General features: G+C 38.2%; 1 long non-coding RNA gene across 1 annotated transcript; it reads right to left on the reverse strand.

Moving 5' to 3' along the window:
• Window positions 1-20,329: 20,329 nt before the first annotated feature.
• Window positions 20,330-22,046, reverse strand: LOC104093355 (uncharacterized). Its single transcript, XR_011412041.1, has 2 exons — window positions 21,868-22,046; window positions 20,330-20,535 (listed from the first exon to the last, which is right to left on the reverse strand). It is a non-coding gene; the product is annotated as an uncharacterized lncRNA (long non-coding RNA).
• Between the last annotated feature and the right edge of the window lie 4,678 nt (window positions 22,047-26,724).

Genomic DNA, 26,724 nt, shown 5'->3' on the forward strand with positions numbered 1-26,724 from the left:
CTAGGTTCACGTAGGTCTCACAAGTTATGAGCAGACCTAATAGAGTCTTGCGGATCGGTACGGAGACGTTTGTACTTATCTTCGAGAGGCTATATGGTGTTAGGAAACTACCTTTCTTCATATTCTATCGTGCAATTGATGTAGTACTAAATATCCTTCTCTTATTCTCTCACAGATGGTGAGAACACGCTCTAATGAAATTCCAGACCAGGGAAGAGTTACTCCCCCAGTTGCTAGAGGCCGAGAGAGGGCTCCAGCTCGTGGTAGAGGGCGAGGACGTCCCATGACTATTCCGCTTATGCCGCCAGTGGATCTAGCAGAGAATCCCATTATTGAGGAGCAGGGTGAGGTGCCTGTGGCAGAGCCAGCTCCGGTGAACTTCACATCTACACCGGGATTTCAGGATGTCTTGGGTCGTATGCTGTGATTCATGGATAATATGACTCAGGCCGGTTTATTTCCGGTAGACCCAGCCACATCTCAGGCGGGCGGGGGAGCACAGACCCCTACCGCGCAGGCTCATGGACAAGCAGCTGTTGTATATCAGACCCAGGGTGCACTACCCGTGGGTGGAGTCCAGCCAGTGGCAGCAGCTACACCGGAGCCCAGGCCAGCTGTAGCCGCGGATCCTCAGAAACTATTGGACAGATGGACTAGGCTACATCCTCCTGTCTTCGGGGGTGAGCGACATGAGGATCCACAGGATTTCATTGATTGTTGCAAGGATAGACTGTACAACATGAGGATATTGGAGTCCCATGGGGTTGATTTCGCTACTTTTCAACTAGAGGGTAGAGCCCGTAGATGGTGGCAGTCTTATGCTCTTGGCAGACCAGCAGATTCTCCTCCCATGACTTGGGACAGGTTCACCTGTATCTTCTTGGACAGGTATATTCCACCCTCCCAGAGGGAAGAGTTGCGGTTTCAGTTTGAGCAGCTCCAGTAGGGTCAGATGTCAGTGACTGATTATGAGGCGAGGTTTTCTGAATTATCTCACCATGCACTAATGATACTCCCTTCCGAGGCGAAGAGAGTGCGAAGGTTTGTAGCCGGTTTACATACTGGTATTCAGGCTACTATGGCTCGAGAGGTTGAGATGGGTACTTCTTATGAGCGAGTTGTGGAGATAGCCCGGAGGATTGAGGGTGTACGTCAGCGGAGCCGAGAGCAGATTATGAGAGATAAGCAGTTTAGGTACTCTGGAGAGTTCAGAGGTGCTTCGTCCGGGGGCAGAGGTCAGTTCTTGAGGGGACAGTCCAGCAGACCCCCATATCCAGCACCACTACCTCCTCGAGGTGCTCCAGTGCGACCTTATCTCAATGCTATCCCAGAGAGTTCTTACCGCCCACTAGCTATTCAGGGTCCTCCCAGTGGGTATTCAGGTCCCCAGGGCCAGACACTTAGTCAGCAGCCCATCGCACCGAAGAGTTGTTACGAGTGCGGGGATCCCAGTCACATGCGGAGGTTTTGCCCCAGGCTTCGGGGTAGACCAGTACAGCAGGGTCAGCAGCCTATGCTTACCGGACCAGTTGCTCCACCAGTAGTCCGACCACCCAGAGGTGGAGGACAGGTGGGTAGGGGCCGTCCTAGAGGTGGAGGTCAGCCAGGCGGAGGCCAGCCAGTTGGCGCTCCAGCTCGGTTTTATGCTTTTTTGGCTAGACCATATGCGGAGGCCTCAGATGCCGTGATCACATGTATTATTTCTATTTGTGGCAAAGGTGCCTCAGTATTATTTGATCCAGGATCTACGTATTCATATGTGTCATCTCTATTTGCTCCATTCCTAGGTGTTTCTCGTGAGTCCTTGAGTACTCCTGTTTATGTGTCCACTCCTGTGGGTGATTCTGTTGTTGTGAACCGGATCTACCGGTCTTGTATTATTATATTCTGTGGTTATGAAACTAGAGCAGATCTCCTATTGCTTGAGATGACCGATTTTGAAATTATTCTGGGTATGGACTATTTATCTCCATATCATGCTATTCTAGATTGTCATGCCAAGACTGTTACCTTGGCTATTCCATCATGCCTAAGCTGGAGTGGAAGGGTTCGCATGTTAGTTCATTTAATCGAGTTATTTCTTTTATAAAGGCTCAACACATGGTTGAGAAGGGTTGTTTGGCTTATCTAGCCTATGTTCGGGATACTACTGTAGAGACTCCAGCTATTGATTCAGTGCCTGTAGTTCGGGAGTTCCCCGATGTGTTTCCGTCAGATCTTCCAGGTATGCCACCTTATCGTGATATTGATTTCTGTATTGACTTGGCTTCAGATACCCAGCCTATATCTATCCCACCGTATCGTATGGCTCCGAAAGAATTGAAAGAATTGAAAGAACAGCTTGAAGAGTTACTAGCCAAATGGTTTGTCAGACCGAGTGTATCGCCTTGGGGTGCACCGGTATTATTTGTGAAAAAGAAGGATGGAACAATGCGGATGTGTATTGATTATCGCCAATTGAACAAAGTCACTATTAAGAACAAGTACCCGTTGCCGCGTATTGATGATCTATTTGACCAGTTGCAGGGTGCTAGGGTATTCTCTAAGATCGACTTGAGGTCGGGGTACCATCAGTTGAAGATTCAGGATTCAGATATTCCGAAGACTGCTTTCCGTACTAGGTATGGTCATTATGAGTTTCTGGTAATGTCTTTTGGTTTAACTAATGCCCCGACAACATTTATGGATCTGATGAACAGGGTATTCAGGCCATATATTGACTCATTTGTCATTGTCTTCATTGATGAGATTTTGATCTACTCACGTAGTAAGGAGGAGCATGAGCAGCATATGGGAGTAGTGCTTCAGACATTGCGGGAACAAAAGCTATATGCTAAGTTCTCTAAATGTGAGTTTTGGCTAGAGTCTGTAGCATTTTTGGGACATATCGTATCGGGTGAAGGTATTAAAGTTGATCCCAAAAAGATTGAGGCAGTTCAGAATTGGCATCGTCCCACTTCGGCGACGGAGATCAGGAGTTTTCTGGGTTTGGCAGGTTATTATCGTTGGTTCGTGGAAGGTTTTTCATCTATTGCAGCACCTCCTTTGACCAAATTAACCCAGAAGGGTGCTCCATTCCGATGGTCCGATGATTGTGAGGTGAGCTTTCAGAAGCTCAAGACATCATTGACTACAGCACCAGTGTTAGTGTTGCCTTCTGGTTCGGGGATGTATACAGTGTATTGCGACGCTTCGCGCGTTGGCTTGGGTTGTGTATTGATGCAGGAAGTGCAAGTTATTGCATATGCTTCACGTCAGTTGAAGCCCCATGAAAAGAATTATCCGATACATGATTTGGAGTTAGCTGCGATTGTTCACGCTCTTAAGATTTGGAGGCATTATCTTTATGGGGTGTTTTGTGAAGTTTACACTGATCATCGCAGTTTGCAGCATTTGTTCAAGCAAAGGGACCTAAATTTGAGACAGCGCAGATGGATGGAGTTACTAAAAGATTATGATATTACTATCTTGTATCATCCGGACAAAGCAAATGTGGTTGCAGATGCCTTGAGCAGAAAGGCGGAGAGTATGGGTAGTTTGGCTTTCATTTCAGCAGAGGAAAGACCATTAGCCTCAGATATTCAAACTTTGGCTAACAGACTTGTGAGACTGGATATTTCAGAGCCCAGCCGAGTTCTTGCATGTGTTGTGGCCCAATCTTCACTATTTGAGCAGATCAAGGCTCGCCAGTATGATGACCCACACCTGGTGGTTCTTCGTGAAACGGTACTACGAGGCGATGCCAAGGAAGTTACTATTAGAGCGGATGGTGTTCTGCGACTCCAGGATCGTCTATGTGTTCCTAATGTGGATGGACTAAGGAAAAAGATCTTGGAGGAGGCACACAGTTCTCGATATTCTATTCATCCAGGTGCTACTAAGATGTATCGTGACTTTAGGCAACATTATTGGTGGCGACGAATGAAAAAGGACATAGTTGAGTATGTAGCTCGATGTCTAAATTGTCAGCAAGTTAAATATGAGCATCAGAGGCCAGGTGGCCTACTTCAGCAGATGACTATACCAGAGTGGAAATGGGAACGAATTACTATGGATTTTGTAGTTAGGTTGCCGCGGACCTTGAGGAAGTTTGATGCAGTTTGGGTGATTGTTGACAGGTTGACCAAGTCTGCACATTTTATTCCTGTTGTGACTACGTATACTTCAGAGAGGTTGGCCCAGATTTATATTCAGGAGATAGTTCGGTTGCACGGTGTGCCAATTTCCATCATATCAGATAGAGGTCCTCAGTTTACTTCGCATTTCTGGAGAGCAGTACAGAGTGAGTTGGGGACCCGTGTAGAGCTCAGCACAGCCTTTCATCCGCAGACCAATGGGCAGTCAGAGAGGACAATTCAGATTTTAGAAGATATGCTCAGGGCATGTGTGATTGACTTTGGAGGTCAGTGGGATCGTTTCCTGCCTTTGGTCGAGTTTGCTTATAATAACAGTTACCAATCTAGCATCGAGATGGCTCCATTTGAGGCTTTATATGGTCGGCGATGTCATTCACCTATCGGATGGTTTGAGCCAGGTGAGGCTAAGTTATATGGTACTGATTTGGTAAGGGATGCCTTAGAAAAGGTAAAGTTGATTCAGGAGCGACTTCGTACAGCACAGTCCAGACAAAAGAGTTACGCGGATCAGAAAGCGCGTGATATATCATTTATGGTAGGTGAAAAAGTTCTCTTGAAGGTTTCGCCGATGAAGGGAATTATGAGATTCGGGAAGAAGGGCAAATTGAGCCCAAGGTTTATAGGCCCATTCGAGGTGTTGAAACGAGTTGGGGAGGCTGCTTATGAGCTTGCCTTGCCGCCCAGCCTATCGGGAGTTCATCCGATTTTTCACGTATCTATGCTCCGGAAGTATCATGCCGACCTATCACATGTGTTAGACTACAGCACAGTTCAGCTAGATAATAGCTTGGGTTATGAAGAGGAACCAATTGCCATTGTTGATAAACAGGTTCGCCAGATGAGGTCCAAGAGGATTTCTGCAGTAAAAGTCTAGTGGAGGGGCCAACCAGTCAAGGAAGCGACTTGGGAGGCCGAGGAAGACATGCGGAGCAGATATCCACACTTATTCAGCACTCCAGGTACAATTCTAAACCCGTTCGAGGACGAACGTTTGTTTAAGAGGTGGAGAATGTAATGACCCAACCGGTCATTTTAACTTTTATAACCCCGTTTCCTAAAATAAAACTTCCTGTAGGTGCTTGTAATGATTTATGACTTGCAGGGATAGTTGGTTCGGGATTTGGAAGTGTTTGAGGTGAAACCGGAACACTTGGTTTCTTAAGTTGGCCTTAATGTGCTAAGTTTGACTTCGGTCAACATTTTTAGAAAACGACCACGGAATAGAATTTTGATGATTCCAACAGCTCCGTATGGTGATTTTGGACTTAGGAGCATGATCAGAATTTTATTTGGAAGTCCGTAGTGAAATTAGGCTTGAAATGGCTAAAATAGGAATTTAAAGTTTGAAAGTTTGACCGGGGAGTTGACTTTTTGATATCGGAGTTGGAATCCAGTTCTGAAAATTTTCATAGCTCCGTTATTTAATTTATGACTTGTGTGTAAAATTTGAGGTCAATCGGAGTTGATTTGATAAGTTCCGACATTGAATGTAGAAGTTGAAAACTCTTAGTTTCATTAAGCTTGAATTGGGGTATGATTCATGGTTTTAGCGTTGTTTGATGTGATTTAGAGGTTCGACTAAGTTCGTATGATGTTTTAGGACTTGTTGGTATATTTGGTTGAGGTCCCGAGGGCCTCGGGTGAGTTTCGGATGGTTAACGGATCAAAAGTTGGACTTAAAAAGCTGCTGCAATTTTTCCTCTTCTGTTGGACATTCTGGGCTGTGATCGAGCCCAGATATCGAGCCAGATCTCGAGTCCAGGGTTGACGAGGTACATGCTCGAACTAGTGTATCGAAGCCATAATCGAAGGTCCATCTCGAGGGCCATGATCGAAGGCAAGGCTTGAGGGTCAGGATCGAGACCCAAGATCGAGGGTCACTATCGAAGGTTCAAGCTCGATGCCATGATTGAGGTTATGATCGAAGGCCCAACCTCGATACCCTGATCGAGGCCATGACCGAGGTCCAGGCTCGAGCCTGTGATCGAAGTCACGATCGAAGGTAAGGCTCGATGGCATGATCGAAGGTATGGCTCGAGGGCTAGGATCGAGGCCCAACCCTCGATGCCCTGATCGAAGGCACATGTTCGATGCCGCGATCGAGGCCCTATTCGAGGCCCAGTTCCGAAGTGCTGGGCAGTGTTATAAAGAGAGGACATTCGTCCCATTTGCCATTTTTGACGAACTTGAGCTTGAGCAAAGACGACTTTTGGCAGATTTTCAAGGGAAAAACATTGGGGTAAGTGATTCTAACTCGGATTTGGTCTACATATACAAGTATATCATTGTTTTCACAATCTAATTAGTGTTTTGAGATTGAAATTTAGAAAAGTTTAGAAATCTCATAGAAACAAAATTTTGAGATTTCGGTATCGATTCGGAGTCGGATTTGAGTGAAACTTGTATGGTTGGACTCGTAATTGAATGGGTTGTCAGATTTCATAACTTTCATCGGATTCCGAGATGTGGGCCTCGCGGGCGAATTTTTAATTAATTTCGGGATTTTTATTAAAAATGTAGCATTTCCTTATAGAATTTATTTTCTATAATTTTTAGTGATTGTATCGAATTATTTTGGCTAGATTCGAGCCAGACAGAGTTGGATAATCGTGGAAAAGGCAAAATTGTGGATTAAATATGAGCAAGACGAGGTAAGTCTCTTGTCTAATCTTGTGAGAGGAAAATTACCTCATAGGTGATTAAGATTAAATAATTATTGCTAATTGTGGGGGCTACGTACGCACGAGGTGACGAAAGTCCGTGCGTAGCTACTATTAATGCTAAAGTCCGGGCAGTTTAGGACTCAAAGCATGTATTACTTGTGTAAATTGTATTCTTTGATTAATTAATATTAATTAATATATATATATGAATATATTGTGAATTGTTTGATAAAGATATTAAAGGATGAAAATCTCATAGGTTTGATTTCTATTTAAATCAATTAATTGTCAAACGAAATTGTTCTCCTCCCAAATTTCTCATATAATAAACATACTGTCCTTCCGGAGGCATATAAGAAAATGTCCTCATTTCTTGTGGAGCGGGCCGAACGCCTCGGCAGGATAGATGCATCTATGGAGCGCGCCGCATGTTCCTCGGCAGTGTACACGACACTCTGGATCGGGCCGTACGTCCTCGGCAGAAATCGTGCTTAATAATAATAATTACATGATACTTTAATAAATTATTTCAGCTCGGGAAGCTAATTAATAAATTGAAAAATCCATGAAATTTAACAAATTATTATTCTTGCTTGTTAAGGAATTAATTGTTACTCCTGTAAATGAGATTTAATTGATAAATTGAAAATTATTTGAGTTGGAGGAAGTTAATTAAAATATTGAGAATTGTTACATTTGAAGGAATTTGATTATTTCCGCTGAGTAAATAAATTATTTGTAAATTCTGTAAATCATGCTGATTTAAATATCTTAATTTTATTTCAATTATTATTGACCTATAGTGAGTGTCAAAGTCGGCCATCTCGTCTCTACCACTTTGAGATTAGGCTTGATACTTATTGGGTACACGTTGTTTACGTACTCATACTACACTTGCTGCACTTTTTGTGCAGGATCTGAGACAGGTACTAGTGGAGGACCTATCATCACATACCCACGTCATCCCGAGGCATAGTGGTGAGCTGCCATTCTGAGCCGTTCTGCAGCTACCAGTGTCTCTTCTGATATTTCTATTCTGTCTATTTTATTTCAGACAGTATTTGGAGTTTTGTATAATCTACTAGATGCTCATGCACTTGTGACACTGGGTCTTGGCACACACATTAGTAGAAATTGGTATTTTATTATCTTCTTGGAATAAAAGTTTAACAAATGTATGTTTGACTTATTAGTTGGCTTGCCTAGCTGTAGTGTTGGGCGCCATCACGACCTATAGGCGAATTTGGGTCGTGACAGGTCTGAAACACATCTGAAACTTATCCAAGCCACTCGGGACCTTGTTTAAACATTCCAACAAGTCCCGTAATATAATACGGACTTACTCGGGGTCTCAAATCACGTTAAATAACGTCGAAATCACAATTTACACCTCGATTCAGACTTATAAATTTCAAACTTTTCAATTTACAAAACTCGTGCCGAAACATGCTAAATGAATTCGGAATGACTTCAAATTTGGCACACAAGTAATAAATGACATAACGGAGCTATTTAAATTTTTAGAATCTTAATCCGAGTCTGATATCAATAAAGTCAACTCCGCGGTCAAACTTTGAAACTCTTTAGTCTTTATATTTCTAGTTTCCGTTAAATGGTGATAATTTGAGCTAGGGATTTCCAAATCCAATTCCGAGCATAGGCCCAAGTCCCAAATCACTATACGGACCTACCGGAACTGTCAAAACACTGATCCGAGTTCGTTTTCTTAAAATATTGACCAAAGTCAACTCAGTTGAGTTTTAAAACTCTATTTCATATTTTAATCCATTTTCACATAAAAACTTTTCAGAAAATTATACGGACTGCGCACGCAAGTCGAGGAATGAAGAATAGTGCTATTCGAGGTAGAACACAAAAATGAATGTTTAAATTAAAGATGACATTTTGGGTCATCACACTTGGCTTGTACAGTAGTTGAACATGCTTCTTCGAATTCGGGCCTTTCAATACCGGTGGTGCGCCCGGGATTTGATCCATGCGGGCATTTACTTTTCTCATGAACTATAAATGCTCATCTTTGAATGAATCGTTCTATTTGTTAAGACCTGATCTGCTCTCCCAGCCCCATCGGAGCCAACTTCACCCCTGGGAGTGTTGTTGTTGATTCTCTATGTTGTTTGGTATGCAGGAACAACGGGAGGAATAGGATCGTGCCTGTTTTCATTATTCGAAGCACCTGATAGAGCTTGCTTCAATTCTATCAGAACCCGATCCTGCCGCGTGAGATGGCCTAGAATAATTGCATGTTGCTCTTGTAGGATCCTCACAGCATCTGGTACTTGCTCCTCATCAGCATCATCGGGAGTTGTCTCCCGAACCTGTCGAGGGTACTGCCTATCATGCACCGGTGTGGCGTCATTCCCCTCATTGCTGGTGTCACTGATTGAATCCTCGATTTGAGGCTGATCCCCCCGAATTTTAAGGTTGTGTGCATCGTTAACAGTGTTATCTGCCATTTTTTGTGATTTTTTCTAAGACAAAATAATCAAAATACTTTAGTAAAAAATACAAGGATCAATTTAATTGCACGACTGTCTGGGCCCCACGGTGGGTGCCAAACTGTTTACCCATAAAACGGTACAGTTAAATTTATACGTTGTTTCTAGACAAGTGAACTAATTTGATCCTGAAATAATATCATAATTGAAGAAATATACAATACTTAGCCTTAGAATGTAGATGAAATAGCAAAGATGGTGATTCCGTGAACACGGTCTCCGAACACAGCAATGATGAGATTAAAAAGCAAGGAAGCGAAATTATATAAAGCTTTGTATAGAATATAGAATATGTTCTTGCGATAAAATTCGTGTCAATTACAATGGTAACTGAGCTCACTATTTATAGCTATGCCTAGGGAAAAAAAGTCCAGGATCATGCCCTCCTTTAATGCCAATTATGAGGGTCATTGATGAAGATGTAACGTTAAGCATAAATGCCAAATTCTCTGTAACGGACCATCGCTCTTGATGTTGTAGAATATTCCTTAGTAAATACTATCGGGATCAGAGCATTTAATACACTTTTATAAACGTTATCCGTTCCGGTGACAAGGGCAGTGGCTGCGTTCGGTCCTCAGCCATCCCATCTTGGATTCCACGTGTTCTCCTTTTAGTCAGCCACGTGTCATATCATATTTTACCCTATATAGGCACCTGCAACCTTCGAATCCCGGATTCGCCTCTGTATTCACATATCTATATCTATATTATTATAAAAGCATGAATACAATGTCGGTTTATAAAAATAACCTTATAATAATAACTCATAATAAAAGGACATAATCAGAATTCTAGATATTAGCCTTATAATCCTATTAGTTTTAGGACATAATACTACATGTTAGGAATCCTACATGATTACCTTTAGGAATCCTATTAGTATAATTACTTTCCGGTTGTCTAATTCGTATAAAATTGAACAAGTAAATATATTTAGTCATGTAATCCTATTACTTTTAGGATATACTTTTTAAAATTTTTATTACTAATTTAATTTGAAAACGTATTATAATGTCTTATTACTAATTTAATTTGAGAATGTATTATAATGTCCAAATCCATTTAGAAAAAGTAGAGTCTATATTATTATAAAAGTATAAATACAATATTAATATACCAGAATAGCCCAAAAATATTAAACGGGAGAACTATAGGGAAAGGGAATAACCGCAATAACTTATTTTTTGGACTACAATACCATCTATGATAATTTTTAATATTTAATATTTTAAAATTAATAAAATTTATCTATTAAATTCTTATTAAAAATATGTAGGAAGGTTTAATAAAATCAATTTTATCAGACTCCTCCGTATTGGCAATATGTTACCACTCCATAATGTCCAATACCAAAAACAATATATTAAATGGACTGTAGAAAGAGTTGACATTGAGGAAAAAAAAAATACCCCATGATAATATATTTTTATATTATATTTGAACTATTTTCCTACTCAAATAATATTTTTTTTTATCAATTTTTCATGTAATATTAAAACAATACCCAGTTATTAAACTACAACTAAGAAAATATTTAAGAATATAAATGTGTGAGAAAGAGAAAAAATGATTAGTAAGAGTCAATACCACTGGTGATTCTACAGGTATAAAGATCTAAAAGTGAAATGTCATATCAATCTTTTACTCTTTGAAAATAAAATTTATTGTGGATAAAATTATAATTAAGACTAAATATTCAAAACAAGAGATGAACTAATATTAAGATCTAAATCAACATAGAATAAATTATTTTTTATATTAAAATCAAATAATTAAATCTTTTAATTAATTATTTAGCAAGAAAATCCAATTCAATTATTTTTTTCGATTCATCACATGAGTAAAATTCTTATTCAAGTTAAAAAAAATCTTAGGGTACATAAATTTATTCCATAAAAAGAGCGTTAGAACACAAAATAAAAAGGCTAATATATTATTAAGAATCAAAATGCTATACAAGTCTCTGAGGAAGCACAATCAAAGCTAAATATTAAACAAGAACAAACTTTCAAGACTATATTATAAAGAGTTGACTCTGCTATAACGGGATTATTCTTTGGAGATGCCTCCGGCGGAATCGAAATAATATTTCTATGTGATGCATTACTTACAAATATCATATCAAGAGGCATGATACTGTTAGCAATAATAGCAAGTGGTGTACCAACAACGATTTTATTGTGAGGCCACCCACTTTAGATTTGATATACCTCTTCAAATAACTTAAATAACCATCACAAATATATCAAAGCAGAGCAATGGTGCTAAATTTATAAGGAAAGCAAAATTGATAATATGGGATGAAGCACTTATGGCTAAGTGTCAAGCGGAGTTCTAGAGATATATTGGATATTAATGAACCGTTTAGTAAAAAAATAATAGTTTGGGAGATAATTTATGTCAAGTACTACCAGTAGTTCCAAAATCGACAAAAGCAGAGACTGTAAAAGGTAGCTTGCCAAAGTTATACTTCTGGCCTCAAATGAAAAAGATTCAACTGACAAAAAAGATAAAGTAAGAACAGATCCAGTATTTAGTGTCTTCTTGCTTTGTGTCGGAAACGAATAAGAGCATCCAAGTGTTCAGGAAGAACCAAATTATCTTTTATTGGATGCTCTTATTCGTTTCCGACACAAAGCAAGAAGACACTGAACAACAACAACAACAACAACATAATACCCAGTCTTATCCCACACTGTGGGGGCTGGAGAGGGTAGTGTGTATGCAGACCGTGTGTACGCAGACCTTACCCCTACCTTGTAAGGATAGAGAGGTCATTTCCAATAGACCATCGTCTCAGGAGATAAACATCCTAAATATTGGACTATATTTACCGCAATATGTTTGCTTGCACGAACAATTGTATGTTGCACTTTCAAGAGGGATATCAAGATCGACAACAAGAGTTTTGGTTAAGGCAGAGCAACCAAAGCATTGGGAGGAAACATACACAAAAAAAATATTGTCAACAACAACAACAACATACCCAGTCTTATCCCACAATGTGGGGGCTGGGGAGGGTAGTGTGTATGCAGACCTTACCCCTACCTTATGAGGATAGAGAGGTCATTTCCAATAGACCATCGTCTCAGGAGACAAACATCCTAAATATTGGACTATATTTACCGCAATATGTTTGCTTGCACGAACAACTGTATGTTGCACTTTCAAGAGGGATATCAAGATCGACAACAAGAGTTTTGGTTAAGGCAGAGCAACCAAAGCATTATGAGGAAGCATACACAAAACAATATTGTCCACAACAACAACAACAACAACATACCCAGTCTTATCTCACACTGTGGGGGCTGGAGAAGGTAGTGTGTACACAGACCTTACCCCTACCTTGTAAGGATAGAGAGGTCATTTCCAATAGACCATCGTCTAAGGAGACAAACATCCTAAATATTGGACTATATTTACCGCAATATGTTTGCTTGCACGAACAACTGTATGTTGCACTTTCAAGAGGGATATCAAGATCGACAACAAGAGTTTTGGTTAAGGCAGGGCAACCAAAGCATTAGGAGGAAACATACATAAAAAAATACTGTCCACAAAGAAGTGTTTGTTAAGATACCACCACATTAAATACTTTTAAACTATAATACATAATTATCTAACTAACATGACAAAATTGATCATTTGTGTAAGTTTTGATGATATCCTTTTATTTTAAATTCCTGTATTATGCTAAACAATTTACCTTTATGCAATGATTTATAACCACACAAAATATATGCACCTCATTTTATACCACAAGTTCAAAAGTCTTCTATCTTTTCTTAAACTCCGTACTCAATCAAATGGGTTCATCTAAATTCAAACAGAGGGAGTAATATTTTTTGGCATTTAGATGATTGTTGTATTATTATACATAAAATTTCTCTTATTAATTAAATTTCATTGTTCCTTCATATAAATAAATATTTAAATCACCACGAGTCATTATTAACGTGCAACGCACGTTCATAGATACTAGTCCTTAAAAACGCGTACAAATGTAATTGCTATCCATTTTAAGGGTAAACAAATTGCTTACTTAAAAAATAGATTGTTATCTTTAAATAATTTAATCCCCACATGTTATACACGTAAAACTATAATAGATGTTTGCATAATTTAATATGAATATTATTTACAGAAATCAAATATTGCGTCAGTTATGCGATGATGAATTTTTTTTATACAGCCAATAAAAATTATATTATTTTGGCAAGATTTTATGCTGGTATTAATTCTACCAATATACAATCAAACGATCCCACAGTTAATTAATCTGTTATGAGTTTATGTCGTAGATAAAACTATTATTCTATGCTAGTAGAAAAAGTAAAAGGGATAACTATTCTGTCACTTTATTTTGAGGATCTAGATGACACGTCAGCTCTGACCTATTCCACATATTTTATCGCCTGTGACTTTCCTCAACTTTTGTTTAATAAGCTTCATATAGAATCTTTTTTCCATTTTGTTTTTTATTTTCTTTTTCCTCTTTCACAATTAAAAAACAAGTTCACTTAATTTAGAATAAAAATTATGATATTAATTTAAAGCGATACTTGATTGAATTATTGTTATACTAATATTTCGCCCTCTTATAGTTGTTCGATAATTGAGATCCATGCGTATATTCTCTAATATATGTATGAATTATACTCGGACTTTTATTATTTCTATTTTTGTGATTATAGCATTATTTAGAAACTATATATAATATGCTTTCATGTAGGATTTTTTCTACACAAGATGGACGCATAATAAACTAAATTTTATAGTTATTGCACAAATGATTCTTATAGCCTGTTTGGCCAAGTTTCTAAAATTAGCTTATTTTGAGAAGTATTTTTCTTAAAAGTAGTTTTTAGCAATTAGTGTTTGACTCTTTGGCAAAACTTTTAAAACTTTTAAGTGTATTTTTCTCAAAAGTGTTTTTCATACACGTATTTTTGGAGAGAGAGTACTTTTTTGCTTTTCAAAAACTGTTTCTGCTTCTCCACAAAAGTATTTTTTTTCTTTCCAAAAATTTGGTTAAACACCTTAATTTTAGGAAAAAAATACTTTTTACAAACAGAAAAGACACTTTTGACTCATGAGAAACTTGGTAACAGACTTCAAATTTCAATTCCTCCGAAGCAAAAATATAATCATGCTTTTTACCAAACTAAAGACAAGATTTTCTTATTAAAATCATTTTTTATCATGTTGGATTAGCAATCAAGATCATATGTGAAACACAAAGACTTCAAGTTCATGAGTTCATCCCACCCAGTAAGTGCATAATCCACTTTATTCACTACTAGAAAACAATGAAAATTAATAATAATTTTCAATCATAGATATTAAACAAAATCAAATTTGAAACCTGGTAACACCGCCCTTTAATTCTCAAACACTAATATCCACTACAGAACTTTGGATATGTTAATTAATGTGATAATGTTTGTTTTTAATAAATTCAATCACCTTCAACACATTATTTACGTACTTGTTTGCTAACGCTATTATAGAAGTATTTAACATTTTGAGTTTTCATTAGACGTAGATTTCCGTTAAGAAATAATATATTTGGCTGAACATGTGAAGATGCGAAATTAAAAATATAATATCACATTACTTAACTAATAATAATAATAATAATAATAATAATAATAATAATAATAATAATAATAATAATAATAATAATAATAATAAATGATTCCTTAGGCTATGGGTAAACCAATTGATGGATTAAATTGATAAGATTAAGTTAGAATTGATGGATTAAAATCTAAGTCAAATTGAATGGTGGAAATTGATTGAATTCTCCGTGTTTAGATGAAATAATAGTTTGGTGAGTTAAAATTGATTAGATAGAAAAAGGATATGGATAACCCTAAATTGACGAATATTTAGGGTAAGATAACATACCCTAAGAGGAGAGATATTTGGGCGTTGATCACAATTTGACCAAATTAGGCAATTAAGAAATTGACTATTAAATACCTAGACTGGTAATCTTTTGACCCTAAAATTTGAAAAAGGACGAACTATTAACCTCCAATAAACTTTATATTCGAAATAATTGAACTTAATATAACTCTTTCATTGTCTTTCATAGTTCGATGTTCAACTATAGCATGTTTTGAAATTATTTTACTAATATTACTTTTTTTTTTCATTTTGTTTGGTATAGTTTGTCTCGATACGAAATTTAAATAATTATTTTTTAAAAATGTGTGATCTAAAAAATATCATAATATTTATGTCGTTATAAAACTTTTAAAATTTACGGTCTTTAACATTATATAATAAACATTTGTGTTGGTATAAATTTTTTATATAAAAAGGGTTAACTGGGCATTATTTAATAATCTCTCACATTAATTGTAGTTGTTTCTTTTCTAAATTTTTATGGGTAGGCAGGGTATTGAGAACATAAGTATAGTGACATCTTTGTCTCATTCCAACATAGGACTGATCTAGAAAATAATAATTAAAGACATAAGACTGTTCTTGATGCATGATCGCAGGGAAAAAAACAGAAATGAAATAAAATTTAGACCAATCATTATATATTTATGTTTCCCTCAACCTAAGGGTGGTGAACCGACTATCTACCAAATACAATTAAGACAGCAGAAGTAGTTTAGATTTAATAAATCTCCATTTATTATAATGTCTTAGTGGGGTACTAGAGTCCTTATAAGCAGATTAAAATTTTAATAGTTGTTGACGTATGTAGTAGTTTTTTTATGTAGAATTCACTAAATTCAGATGAACATAATACTGTTCTAACTTCTATAAAAGCCAATAGAGAGTACAACATAGTTGCTTACTAATGTCGTTTTGTGCTCTCTAAAATTACAATGGAATAAAACTTTGGTGGAATAATTAGATTAAAAGGCAGAAAACTAGATATAAAACTAAAAGAAAAGAAAGAATATTATTTGTACTAGCAAGAAAAAAATCAACAACTATAATAATAGTTTTCAATTATTTGTTTCCCTTTGTTGTTGTACCTACTGTACTATACAAAACAGCCCCACCCCTTTGGTTCGTTTCTTAACATTTAACTTCTCTTAGATCCTTCTGTTCATTCAGAAAATCGGATAGAGTTAAATTTATACGTAGTTCTAAGGGTATATGGTATAACTTGATACAAAATCGTAACAAGAAATAGAAGAAATAGAAATATACAGTCTTGACTTATAAGGATAAAAGATACAAACGGTGGAAAGGAGAAAAATGAATGACCTAGATAAAATGAAGTAAAAGAGCTCAAAGGATTGATCTTTCCATATGAGAAGCAATCTTTTGTTACAATGTGTGAATGTCCTTCACAGAAATAACAATCATCCCCTTTATAGTGGAAAGATCCTACTTTAGATATAATAAAAAATATATAGTGGGAAACCCATGAGGAACTAATTTTTTCCTAATTCCTGCCAGGATTCTCTCCCCTAATGCGGTTATAACGACTCTTATCTGTGAGCTCGATATTGGCTCGAGCTCGGTATTGACTCGAGCCCTCGATCTTGACTCGAGCTCGATTCTTACTCGGAGTCTGATATTGATTCGGGGTCGGTGTCGGTCGGTCTATGCATCTCAAGCACGATAATTTTGCTTCGCCCCGTAGCTCGATTTGGATACGAGCCCGATAATGATACCGAGCTTGTCATTGATCGGTCCTAGAACTCGAAGCTTGATGACCCGACTTCGGACCTCAACCTGGTATTACGAAGCCGCTCTTCGATCAAAGTATTATCATACTGACCAGTCCGTACGACGGACTAATCGAATCTGATTAGATATATGCTGACGTGTGCATCGAATCCGATCGTGACGTACACGATAGTTGTCCCATCGGTTCAGTTTATCGAGGTATTTAATGCGTGTCAGACGGCGGTCGGCCATTACCGATATTGCACCGCCACTGCTCAGCCTATAAACATCCCCTTCTTTCACCATTAATCACTTTTACATCTTCTATCTCAAAATTTCCTAAGCATCTTCTCATACCTTCTGAATTAAGTGTGGAATTTTCCTTCTGCGGTTTTTACTGCAAGATCTTTCTTTGAAACACCACATCTTCTTTATTTCTTTCTTCTAAATTTAAAAATGGTGAAAACATCAAAAACCATCCCCCCAAAAGAAGAGGCTTTTTATTCACAACCTGCTGCCGATAAAACACCGGTGGAGCCATGACCTGAGGAGTTTGTTCCCGGAACGTGTCTTCTCACCTCCGATTTTAAGGTCGATAAGGACTCGTTGGTTCCCGGTCGGTGTGAGCCGGTATCGAGGTATTTGTGCTCGATAACCAAAAAGCAACTTGCACAGTTAAAGACTTATTGCAACTGGGATAATAAGGAAGTGGTAATTCTGGCTCACGATGAAGATATTACCACCCACGTAGAAGGGTTCCTTAGTGTGTATACTTACCCTTTTACGTTAGGACCTTTCGACCCTGTTATCATCGATTTTTGTCATCAATACCGAATAACTCTAGGTCAGATTTATCCTTCCTTTTGGCAGATCGTTATCCTGATCCGTTTCTTTGCAAACAAGATCGAGGGGATGCCTTTCACCCTCGATCATCTTATTAGATTATATAGTCCCCGCCTATTTCGAGGTGGATTAATAAAACTTCAACGCCGGGCTACCAAGGTATTGTTCTCCACCATAGATGAGGACAAGGATCGAGGTTGGATGAGCATGTTCATTTGAATGAAGACTTCGGACCTGATCCCAGCCGAAAAGATGCCATTCCCCGAAGAATGGAATATGAAGCGTAAGTGTAATTCTGCTGCTTATTCCCTATCGCCTTGTCTCTTTGTTTCTTTCTTGCTGATATCTCTTTTGTGATGCAGAGGTTACTTGGATGCCCGATGTCATTCCCGATCTTAAGAGCTGGGTATGGGCCCTGGCTTCGACCTCTACATAAGTCGAACGTTCGTGGTGTGATTTGGCGAAGGGCCGATGGGAGGCCAAAAATCATGGTAAGCCTATTTCTCATGTTTTGAGAGTTCGAACGAAATATTTTCTACATATTCAACCGATTTTCTTGTATGTAGGCCTAGGCAGAGATGCAGTTTTGAGGTCCCTGCCCGGTGAGTAAGAAGCCTCGGACCCGGTTTCTAAATCGGCGAAGGGAAATAAGAGAAAAAGGGCCTCTACTCCCGAAAATCCAAAACCGAAGGCAAGGTCGACTTGCAAGCCTAGGAAGAATACCATCCCTTTGACCTTAGAATCGATTCAGCATCTAAGGGATGGAGATGAGGAAGAAGAAGATGACGGGTCCGTACTGGTGGCCCGATCGAAGAAGACCACCAATGTTCCACAGGCAGCTGGATCGATGGTGGTTTATAAGGCTCCGCCTCGAACTGGGGATATATTGGAGGAAGATTCGGGCAGAGTCCCCGAGTCGTTGGAGATCGAGGATGCTTCCTATCGAAGCCAACAGATGGGGGATATGTCTGAAGGGGTTGTCCCTGAATCTCTTCGAATCAAAGGGAACGCCCCAAGTGACTCACTTGGGGCAGTAGCAATCGAAGACTCGCCCACCTTTCCTACTTTTTCCGAAGGGGCGATTCGGGAAGCCCAAGCTTTGGGGGCCCTTGAACTAGACAGGCCTCATGAGGGAGAGGATCATTTTTGTGACCTATTTACCGGTGTCGAGGATGCTGTCGGCACTAGTGATACATCAGATCTTTTTCACGGAGTGCAGCAGGCATTGAATCAGGTAAAGCCTTAAATTATTTTGTTGGTATTATCTCTTATGCCTGTTTTTCTTTTCTTACTTTGTTTCTTCTTTCTTCGTAGGCCGTGGCAGCTCATCGAGAAGCATGTTCTCGATCCCGAGCTGAGCTGCGTCGATACGAGGCCGATCTTTAACGGGTCACGGAGGAGAAGAATGCCCTTAAACTCCTCTTAGGGCAAAGGGGGAGGAAATCAAGGACCTCCGAGCTGAGTTGGCTAAAAATCACCAAGATCAGACCGATTTGTCCGAGCAGGTAATGATACTATTAAAAGCCTATGGGCTCGATACTGGAACGAAGGCTAATCTTTCGGTCTCACAGTTATAGCAGAAGCTTGAGTTGATCGGGAAACTCCATGAGGAGGTCGATGTGATAAAGGCGAAGTCCTTGAAATGGAAAGGAAATATAGACCGCTTTGCTGCAGAGAAAGAGGTTGCTCGAGCCCAAATGTCATCGGCCGAAAGTCAACTTCAAAGCCTGAAGGAGAAAAGCTTGGTTCAAGCAAGGAAAACGGAGGATCTTGAGGCTCGGTTGGCTTCTGAACTTGCCAAGGCTGAAAAAACAAAGGCCGATGCAGACGCATTTGTGGCTGTTTATCGGGTTGATGCTGAAGCCGCTCAGTCACATGCGAGAGAGGTGGCCGAGACCGCTCGAACTCGAGCACATTGGATCACCGAATTTGCCAAATTCCAATCTCTGAGGGAAACCCTCGAGGAGATCCATGCTTGGGGCTTCAATCTCTCTGAAGAGATAACAAAGGCAAGAGAGCTTGAAGCCGATGCTAGGGCCTTAGCCTCCGATGATGATGATGACGATGACGATGACGATGTAGCAACCCCTTTGGGAGGGTGCTACTTACTAAACAAATCTAATTTATTACTTACAACATTAAGAAGATATTAATTAAAAATATATTCAGAATAATTTAGTAGCGGAAATAGGCCCATGCGATGAGGTCCAAAGTGCAATATTTTTATTTTCGAAAATACTCCTCATAATTTTATTTTTTTTATAAAAAAAAAGAAGAAAAATACAGTGTCAAAATTTCAACATAAGGTGATATAACCCTTCTTGAATAATCAACACGTTAAAGCAACTTCCTAACAAAATTATACTTTCATTCGACATCACTGCAAGTTTGTATTGTACATAAATTTCAAACTATCGGGTATAAAAAGGAAAACTAATTTTCTCCTTTGTGTATATATATATATATATATATATGTAAATTTAACATATTACAAGACTTGAGTTATTACCACACCTCAAAATAGCAAAATAAGTTACCAAATTCAAGTTACAAGATTTTGGTCTTAATATCCAAGCCTCCAAATAACATACATAAGTGTGACATATATATCATGTACAAGTCCCAAAACTATACAAAACCATGGTGCATATGCAAATGTGATCTCCTTAAGTGCTCCCAAAAAGACTACTTCATAAGGCCGTCTTCAAATTCCATCCTGTACATTACCTACGATAGAAAACAACTATCGCTAAGCATAAAGCTTAGTGGCGTATAAACTTTGGGGGCTTGGAGCCATTAACTTCTCCAATTCTCATTTTTAGTCATAGGTAGCTCAAATGAAATATAATTTAAAATAAGTGAACAAATATATCAAAAGTATCAAATATCAACCCTTGAAGTGTTTCCAATTATCAATAACTATGTTCAAGATTCAAGAGTTGAGAAAGCGTATACTATCAATCAAAGAAAGCTTGTCAAATATCTATTTTTCGCCCAATATGTACGTAATGCCATCACACTAAGCAAAATCAGATATCAAGATGGACCGAAGCCCAAAATCAAGTAGGGTCAAAACCCAATAGTCAAGAGAATCAAGAACCATATTAAAAATGGCTTCCCAGTTCATACTTAACACGGACAAGTTCCATAATTTAAGACGAACTACAAATCCAAAGTCAAGATGGCAAAAAATCCAAATCAAGAGGCATGCCAAGATGAGTGACAAAGTCACTGCCACAAGAAGGACAAAGTCCCAACAAGAATGCAAAATGATCAAATAATCCGTACGAGTGGGCGATTTAGCAAATATCTTATAATACTTGATATAACACGAATACAATGCTATTAATTGAAGACAAAAAAATAAAATATTAGGTTATTTCAAAATATTCCAGCAAGTAAAAAGAGTACAAAGTTTATACACAAACCTTGGTGTTTTACCACAAAATAGTTCAACCACAACTTGAGGACGTTCGAATCGTCTACGCCCTAGACAAACCAAATCCGTCCACTTCCTCAAACAATTCCCCTTAGATTTTACAATGATATATAAACCTTAAATACATAATAAAATATCTATATAAGTTCAGTGATTTAACATGTCAAAATAAACATGATATTGGTGAAAATTACCCAAAATGTTTGAAACAGAAATTCTGGACAGTATCACTACCTCGTGTTGTGACTCAGATTTGAAGATGAAAAAGGACAAAATAGACCGTGCGGTCTTCTTTACAGTTATAGATATGTGTCTTAGCGTTTCAGAGCATTTTGAATTACCCCCATTTTAATTTTGTACAAAACGTTATGTTAAACTTACTAACCATAGTACAGGGAGGGTTTGTAAAATAGAAAATCTGGGCAGCATCCGCCCTGTACTTCATTACCTATTTTCGGGTAAATAAAAGATAAATCAGGCTTTGGTTCCTTCATAAGAGTTATAGATCTATGAAATAGCTTTCCATAAAGTTTTAGATCACTTAAAACAAAGCTCTATACAAAAAGATATGAAGAAAACACTAATAGCTGTCTAGTGTAAAAACGGGTTTAGTAACTTACCACAAAAGAGAGGAGCAACTTGAGCTTCACCAAGAACGAATTTTGTTGGTTGGTTTAGTGGAAATTTATGGTGGTTTTCATGAAGTTTTCAGGTGATAATAAGGAGAGATGGTAGGGGTGTTTTTATTTTTCTTGAAAGAATGAAAATGGGGAGTTTATGGAAGACTATGTCAATCAAAGTTGTCTTTAAGAATTTTGGATAAATATGAAATATAAATGGCTGCCCAACTACTAAATATCCTTAGATAAATACAAAAGAGTGACAGTCCAAAAATTTAATTAATGTATTTAATAATAATTCATCAAAATAATATTAAGTGTTACGCATAGCAACACCATGAAACTTCTTTGTCAGTATTAACACAACCTAGAGTAAGAAATTTTCATGTATTGTAAATTTTACGTTTAGGAAGTGCGGAGTAAATATATTTCCTCATTATAAAGTTACTCAATCGAAAATACAAATATTAGTAAAACTTTGGGGTGTTACAACTCTCTCCCCCTTAAATAAATTTCATCCCGAAATTTACCTGGTACTAGTCCCTAAACAAATTTGGATATTGAATTCGCATATCCTCTTCTCGCTCCCAGGTAGCTTCTTCGCCAGAATGATTTTTCCAAAGAACTTTCACTAAGGGGATGCTCTTGTTTCTAAGCTCCTTTAACTCGCGCGCTAAGATTTGGATTGGTTCTTCTCCATATGTCAAATCAGGATTGACCTCTATAAATTCAATAGGAAGAACATGAGATGGATCTGAGCGGTATCTTCTAAGCATAGAAACATGGAAGACGTTGTGGATCTTGTCTAACTCTGGAGGAAGAGCTAGTTTATAAGAAACTGGTCCAACTCTCTCAAGCACTTCATAAGGTCCAATAAATCGTGGACTAAGTTTACCTTTTTGTCCAAATCTCATAATCTTCTTCCATGGAAAAACCTTTAAAAATACCTTATCACCCGCTTTATACTCAATTTCACGCCTCTTAAGATCAGCATAAGACTTTTGTCTGTCTGAGGAAATTTTTAAGCGATCCTTGATGATTTTTATCTTATCTTCAGTTTGTTGAACAATATCAGGACCCACCAATTTTCTTTCACCAACCTCATTCCAACAAAGAGGACCCAGAAGAAGGACCAGTCATCATCGCCACCAGAGATGACTCGGGGGCAATAATCTTTGCCCTTTTATTCTTTTTTCCGGCCACAGAGGAACGTCTTCTCTTTGTTTGTTTATCCTCCGATCGGGGACTCCGTAAAAAAATATTTGCACCCGAAACAGGCCCGGAGATACATGTTTGAGTAAGTGCTTCCTGAAGCAGCCTCGCTACATCAGCATGATCAGCCAGAACATCCTCCTCGGGGAAAGCAACAGAGTACGCAGGTAGACCTAATTCCATGAATAAAGTCAGAAGGGTTCTACCAAGTTCTTCATATAAAAAAAATGGAAGCAAGGTAAATTAGAGTTACCATGATTTTCGGCCTTCCACCCGTATTTAAGGGCCAGTTCTTTCCACGAATGAGTTTCGGGCATTGTGACGTCCAAGATCTTCTGAACCACAAGTGGGGGCCATCGAGTTGCTAAAATATACGAAGGGTGAAGAGATGATACGTCCGTAGAAGAATATCTAGTAAGAGGAATATTATACAAAGAACTTACGAGTGCGGTTCCAAGCAACTGGAAAGGATGAAGCCGTTGTCGGAATGATGTCATTGGTGGCAACTGCAACGAACTATTCCATCCAATCATGATCGTTGTCATCATCCATGCTAGACAACAAAGCATGGTGGCCACGCTTGCAAAGGTTTATCATTCCCCCGCGAAAGATTTTGGGGGAATAGAGATTTATCACATGAGCTAAGGTTAGCTCCTCTCCAGTTTCTTGGCACAAGCGTCGGAGGCAGGCGATCGTCCTCCACACTGAAGGACTTACCTGTGCCAAACATACTTGGTAGCGAAGGCAAAGCTCTGCAATCACAGAATCTAGCTCTTCGCACAAAGAAAACAGACCCAAAGTAAAAAGGTACATGAAATATTATGTAAAACCTTCCTTGGGAAGGGTCACTCGCTCCGATAGATCAGGAACGATAATTTCCAACTCATTGCAGCGGCAGTACTCCTTTACAATAGGAATATTGTAAGGACAAATGGAAGAATGGTACCTACTAATAACCCATGTACGAGGGTTAGCAGTAGAAAATTTCTCTTCAAAATTCTTCGAAGTACTAAGCCTTCTTGGGATGATGGAATCCACTATTGGTGGAACAAAATCCTTGGTTTTATTCTTATTCTTTGTAGAACCACCACGTTTGTAGGAAGAAGCCATTAGAAAATAAGAAGGTAAAGAGTTTGTGTTTGAAGAAAATTAGAAAAAGGATGGAAAACGAGGATGCAAATCAGAAGCTCAAGTAGTTGTAAAACACAAAGGAAAAGAAAGTTGCTTATAATTAAACTTTTGGCGGCTAAATTCATAGCCATGATTACCTCGATAATCGGCAAAAGGTTGTGCTGAATCATGGGATGACGCGTGTTCGGGGCATTAAATGCGGAGAGACGTGTGTCTAATCAACTGTCAGAAACCTTTAGAGGAGATTATAGTAATTCCCGCCAAAAAGGTATTTCTACCAACTTCCCGGTAACACAAAGTTATGTCACCGTAAAGCAGATGGACTATCTGTATAGGGTAAAATATGATATGACACGTGACTGACTAAAAGGAGGACATGTGAAATCCAAGATGGGATGGCTGAGGACCGAACGCAGCCACTGCGCTTGTCACCAAAACGGATAACGTTCATAAAAGTGTATTAAATGCTCTGCGCCCGGTAGCATTTACTAAGGAATATTTTACAACATCAAGAGCGACGGTCCGTTACAGAGAATTTGGCTTTTATGCTTAACGTTACATCTTCATCAATGACCCTCATAATTGGCATCAAAGGAGGGCATGATCCTAAGACCTTTTTTCCCTAGGCATAACTATAAATAGTGAGCTCAGTTACCATTGTAAAGGACACGAATTTTCTGGCAAGACCATATACTATATTCTATACAAAGCTTTATACAATTTCACTTCCTTGCTTTTTAATTTCATCATTGCTGTGTTCAGAGACCGTGTTCATAGAATCACTATCTTTTCTATTTCATCTATATTCTAAGGCTAAATATTATATATTTCTTTGATTATTATATTATTTCAGGATCAAATTAGTTCACTTATTTAGAAATCATATATAAATTCAACTGTACCGTTTTACGGGTAAATAATGCCAACATGTTATGCATACAATATACTAGCTACAAAGACAGATTAGGAATAATGGGTCGGTTCGGTTAGTTTTTGGTTAATTCGAATAGGCCTTTCATTCACAAAGCAAATAAGTTCGATTTTAGTTCAAATTTTAACACTTAATTTAAACACATTCTAAAATAAAAATACAAAAGAAAAATAATATTTCATGAAAGAGCACCTCCAATATTAAAATTTGTTTAAAGAATAGCTTAACTACTATATATTATTTGTTTGACTAGATTATTTACTTGTATTGCTTTTGAATTATTTTTCATTTAATTGTTCAGTTTTATGACAATTATTTTCAAAGAAAAACCTTCAACATTTAACCTATGCTATTCGACTCAAAATGACTATCAATCAAGCCATTTAATTTTTTTTCAAAACTCAATAGAAATTATTGTTCAAATTATACTCTAATATATAAATTTATATCATTTCATTAAAAAGAAAGAAATTATACGCTAATTAAAATCAATTGAAATTACCTATCAAAAATAATTGCTCATAATGTAAGGTATAATGATAGAAATAAAATGAGGACTTAAAGTTAAAAAAACAAAAAAGAGAGAATTAGCAAATAAAAGGAAGAAAAGGATGGAAAGAATCGAAAATGAAGGAAAAGAGGTGAGGCCCTAGGGACCAACTGAAAATAAAGAAAATCTTAATAAGTAGAAAAAGAGAAAAATCAAAGGAGATGCTCCAACAGGGAATCAAACTTGCTTTCATGAGGCCAAGGAAAGCCTTCAAAGGGGACGTTGAACCAATGGTACCCACGTCCACTTTGTGTCTTCTGGGTGCCACTCTGTTGATATATACCTTTTTTCACAGAGATATTATGCACATAGTAAGAATTTTAGCGAAGCGAGCGGGTGGCGTGGCACCCCTACCTCATAAGGTAGATCCACCCCTGTGTGGATAGATTCAATACAAGAAATCAAGAATGTTAGATAAACAAATTGAAGATGAAATCAATAATCAAACTAGTTGTGACGTTGAGTCCGGGCTCGGGTTTTAGCTTAACATTGGTCTTACCCTTGACCGGGCCCTCGATTCGAAGCAAATGTGTATGGAGAGCTATGCACAAAATAAACCTTTCAATTACTAGAAAGTAGAGAAGTAAGTTTATATTGCCTTGATATACGTGTTACAATGTGTTCATTGAATAAGAAACCTCCCCTTTATATAGTAGGGAGTATTACCCCTAGTACTTTTCTAAAAAAGATAAAAATCCTCCTTGTACATCAATCACTGATACGCTACCGGCATCGAAGGGCCGATGTGAGGCCCGTTCTCATGGTAAGGCTCTTCTTAGAATAGTTATTATTACACCCCAAACTTACTTAACGCTGACCCTTTCTCTTTCTTTCGCAGGTTTGCCTAAGACCACCGAACTTAGGCCGTTGAAAGGGGACGAAGATGCGTCCCGAGCCGTTGATCCCTCCGTTACGGGGCGCCCCTAGTTGCTGCGGAGGAGAAGAAGTGAAAAATGAAATCCTCGGGCTCGGAGGGGCCCGGGGCCCGAGGTGAAGTTAAAAAAGAGGGCGGCCACTCGGGTTCGCAAGCCCA

The sequence above is a fragment of the Nicotiana tomentosiformis genome, chromosome 11 (genome assembly GCF_000390325.3).
Source record: "Nicotiana tomentosiformis chromosome 11, ASM39032v3, whole genome shotgun sequence".
Lineage (NCBI taxonomy): Eukaryota > Viridiplantae > Streptophyta > Magnoliopsida > Solanales > Solanaceae > Nicotiana > Nicotiana tomentosiformis.